The sequence below is a fragment of the Lutra lutra genome, chromosome 8, assembly GCF_902655055.1.
Source record: "Lutra lutra chromosome 8, mLutLut1.2, whole genome shotgun sequence".
Classification (NCBI taxonomy): domain Eukaryota; kingdom Metazoa; phylum Chordata; class Mammalia; order Carnivora; family Mustelidae; genus Lutra; species Lutra lutra.
This window is the reverse complement of record NC_062285.1, coordinates 138,477,101-138,481,602: the sequence shown is the minus strand read 5'-3', so window position 1 is coordinate 138,481,602 and position 4,502 is coordinate 138,477,101. Positions and strand designations below refer to the sequence as shown.

General features: G+C 52.9%; 1 non-coding gene across 1 annotated transcript; it reads right to left on the bottom strand.

Annotated features, from left to right (window-relative positions):
* Positions 1 to 4,050: 4,050 nt before the first annotated feature.
* On the bottom strand, positions 4,051 to 4,200 carry LOC125108010 (U12 minor spliceosomal RNA). The gene has a single exon (XR_007129731.1). It is a non-coding gene; the product is annotated as a U12 minor spliceosomal RNA (small nuclear RNA).
* Between the last annotated feature and the right edge of the window lie 302 nt (positions 4,201 to 4,502).

The window sequence follows — 4,502 nt, the reverse complement described above, 5'->3', positions numbered from 1 at the left end:
CCCTTCTGCAGTTCCCTGAGCCTCTGTGATTTGTGTCATTGTTGTGGGGGGCAGCGGGAGAGGAGACAGGAAGGGGCCCAGCGCTTATTTCTAATGTGTGTCGGTGTTTGTCCTGGACAGAAAACTATGCACAGGAAGAAAATACTGGACATCCAGAGGCAGACGCCGGTAGCTCTGATGAAACCACATGGCCCATTGTGGCCTGCTGCTCCCCGACCTTATCAGATGGGCTTTTCGCTGGGTTCACACATTCTCCATAAGCCCATGTGGATCATGATTTATTTTTAGCAAATCCCCTATCCTTGGACAGTTAGGCTGTTTCCAATGTGTGGACTTTGTAAATAACGGTAGCCCTCTTCACTCTCTTTTCAGACGATTTAAAAAAAAAATTTTTTTTTAAAGATTTTATTTATTTATTTGACAGAAATCACGAGTAGGCAGAGAGGCAGGCAGAGAGGGAGAGAGGAGGAAGCAGGCTCTCTGCTGAGCAGAGAGCCCAAAGTGGGGCTCGATCCCAGGACCCTGAGATCATGACCTGAGCCGAAGGCAGAGGCTTTAAACCCCTGAGCCACCCAGGCGCCCCAGATTTTAAAAATTTTTTAAAGATTTTACTTATTTATTTGACAGAGACACAGTGAGAGAGGGAACACACGCAGGGGGAGTGGGAGAGGGAGAAGCAGGCTTCCTGCCAAGCAGGGAGCCCGAAGTGAGGCTCGATCCCCAGACCTCAGGATCATGACCCGAGTGGAAGACAGACATTTAACAACGTAAAAATCCGGGTGCCCTGATTTTATTTTATTTTTTAAAGGAGGCTCCACACCCAGTGTTGGGCTTGAACTCACAAACTTGAGATCAAGAGTAGCGTGCTCTGTCAGCTGAGCCAGCCAAGTGCCCCTCAGATGATTTTTTTGAGGCTAGATTCCTGGAGACAGAAAGCCAGGTCAGGGCGTGTGGACACTGGGAGTCCAACCTTGATACCCTCCCTTTGTGCCCAGCCCCCTCAGGCCCAGCCTCATTCATATCATCTCAGCAGTGTGAAAAGCTCTCTCCAGCCCTGGGTGGTACAACTCTGTATGTCCCCCATTGTTTTCCCCTCTGGCCAGCCCTGAAAAGCAGGGAGAAATCACTAGCCTCCGTTTCTGCTGGAGAGAACGGCCTTCAGGTTGGAGGTGGGTCCTGAGGTAAGGCAGGCATCAATGTCTCTGTGGGAGGCTGCAAGGGGGATGCTAGCTTCCTTGTTCCTTCATGCACTGTTCCAAAGGCCAGAGACTCGGCTGCAGCTGCCCCAGCACACCCTCTCCTACTCCTGGGGTGCCCGTGAGAAAGCTTTAAGACAGATGCTGGACAGTGTTGTGAGATGGTAAATGCCAATACAGAAATCAGGCCACAGGGCAGCATGGGAGTGAGGACTACTCTCTTTTTAAAGAGACAAGGAAGCTGGCCCTGCTGGGGTAGGTGTTCAAAGTGGGGGGAACAGCAAGTGCAGACGCCTTGTGTTTGGAACAAGCTTGTGGAATTACCTTCCTGGTCGCTCCCCAGAAACAGATGGGAGAAAGCAGGTCACTGAGGGGACAGTGGAAATGAGGCTGGAACTGAAGAACACTAGATGTGCTCTAGAGGGAGTGACCAGCAAGTGCAAAGGCCCTGTGGCAGAGACCTGCTGGACATCTCCAGGAATATCGTGAAGGCCAGCGTGGCTGGACCGGGGAAGAGAAGAGGATGGGGAAGTGCGCAAGAAGCTGAGCCTCAGACCAGGGAGTCCCTTTCTCCTCTCCTCTTACCTTCCATTCTGGCCCGGGCCCACATCCCGGAGCAGGGCTGGGACTCCTCAGTGGGCAGGAAAGGGCTTGGCCTGGGAATCCCTTCACACCTACTGTGTGCTGGGGACTGCAGAGCACTGGGCTCACATTAGGTCTCCTCATCTGGGTCCCCTCCTAGAGGATGAGAAAACAGGTTTGCGTGTCTGGCTTTGAATGCACACCTGTCCGAGCTCGCAAGGGGCTGTCCCCGAGCTTAGAAGGGCAGGGATCGGACCTGGTCCCTACCCTCTCTCCTTGTCTCATGACTTGCCACCCTTTCAGACCTGACATCCTTTTAAAATAATATTTATAACTAACTGCCTCTTTAGTATCCTGAAGTGGATTCACAGGTAACATCGCCAGCCCACACAGAATTTTTAAAAATCAGGGCGCCTGAGTGGCACAGTTGGTTAAGCCCCTGATTCTTGGTTTTGGTTCAGGTCTGATCTCAGGGTTGTGAGATTAAGCCCCGGGTCTGGCTTCATGCTCAGGGCAGTCTGCTTGGGTTCCTCTCCCTTGGCCCCTCCCCCTGCTCTCTCTCTCTCTCAAATAAATAAATCTTTAAACAAAAAATCAACACAAAGCTCCAACTATATTATAAAAGAGCAAGAAAGGAAAGGAATTTATAAAATGATGTCCATTGCAGGATGTAAATACTGCCCCAAGTCCCCCAGAAGGGGGGTGGCTAGGGGTTTGCCTCACAGCCCCGAATGCAGCCAGACGCCCAGTCTCTGCGGGGAAGCAGGTGGTTTTCCCAAGTGGGGCACGATTCTTGGTCTATTTCCAAAGAAAGCAGGACCAGATCCCTTCAGCTAGGGCGCAGCTGTGCTCCTGGCCATTCCTTGTATGTTCACACCCGGCAAAACGGCCCCCGTGTCCACACGAGAAACGGAGCCCCGCCTGGGAGAACTGTAATGGGTCTCTTTCCTCCTGGATCGTCCCAGGCCTGGAATGTCCCAGGCGCAGGCATTGGGAAGGCCCCCGCCTGGGGACTGCCTGTCCCCAGTCCCCCAACCTCCACCTGACCAGATTCCGGATCCCTGTCCTTCAGATAACCAGACACCACCCTGCAAAACTTTACACTCTCCGACATGCCTCCAGGGGAGGGCCACTCGGCTGGCAGCTGATGTCAGTTAACGACCTTACTGAACTGGCTTTAAAAATAACCTTTAAGTCACTTTATTACAGTTCACATAAGGGGTGACAGGGACTTAAATCCTGCGGTCCTCCACCCCCTCCCTTGTTCCTCTGCACCTGCGCTCCTCGGTCCAGCACGGGGAAGGTTGGAGGCCGAACCCCAGCCCTCCCTTCCTCGTATCTCCTCCCAGCGTCCCTCCCCGCACTTCCAGGGAGGAAGCGAGGACGGAGGGAGGGATTAGCGGTCCCTTGTACAGTTGAGAAGAGGAGGGCCAGCCAGCACCCGATCGCGGCGGCGGCGCAGGTGGGACCTGGCTTCCCTTCCTCCGTCGGGTGCCCAACCCCGACCCGCTGGCTTGACCACCTCTTGCCCACAGAGCTCCCGATGCGAGTTTTATGTGTGTTCTGTCAACAGCACATGAAAGCCCCTGGCATCGGTGCACGTAGAAATAAATAATAACTCGACAGAGTATAGTATATGCTCTTTGTTGTTCTAAAGACGTTGCGTGTTGTATTTTTTTTTTTAACCGATTGATGCAACAGACATGTATTGAACACCTGCCTCGTGCCGAGCTTGGCGGTGGGGTCCTGGGGCTGCATCGTAGAAAAGGCTTCTGCGTATGGAAGGTTTTAACGATCGGCCCGTTTAACCCTCGCAGCGGCCTGTCATCTGCCCCACTGTGTAGATCGGGAAAACCGAAGCGCAGAGAAGTGAGACCATTTCGCTCGGGAAAGTGCTGCCGCCGAGAAGAGCAGCTCCTGGGACGGGACGTCTCACCTCATGAGCCACAAAGTGAGCACCTAGTGGGTGCCGCGGGCCCCCGCAAATAAGCAGCTGGCCAGACACCAGGCAGAAGTTTCAGAGAACTGGGGAAAATGGCCAAGCTAGGGTTCATGAACCGTGTGTGAAAACGGATCTTGCCTGATCAAAAATAAAACGCGCCCATAAATTGAGAAGATCAGGAAAACGCTGGGAGTCGGGGCAGGCAGCAGCGGGCCCATAAGGAAATCGCAGACGTCTTGCGCCGCCAAAAAAAAAACCCCCACGAAATTACAAATTATTAAAAACCAACTCGCCCCGATCGCTCTGCTTTTTCCATATTAAAAAAGAGGACGGGCAGATCGCAGCACCCAGGCATCCCGCAAAGTAGGCGGGTCACCTTAGGGGCAACCTTTACCCGCTCAAAAATTCGTCTCACATTAGCAGTGAGGATTCGGGCGTCACCCCGAATCGTTATTTTCCTTACTCATAAGTTTAAGGCATAAAGTCATACACGTGTTACTCGCTGGGTAACGAATTCCATTCTCATTAGCCCTACGGTGAGCCGCAGAGCGGACCGTTGAACGAAGAGTCCAGTTCCTTTCCAGTTTATCTTATTCATTTAGTTCATTGTTTCTGTCCCTTACCATTTTATTTGTTCGCCGGGGAGAACCACCAGCGGTAGGGACTCTGACTACCGTATGCAGATAATCAGCTGGCGTCGCAAAGGCTCACGGAAGTTCCCCGCCCCTTCCGGTTTTTGCCCGGTGTGAGCTGTCGCGAGAGTTCATCCGCCGTACGCCGGA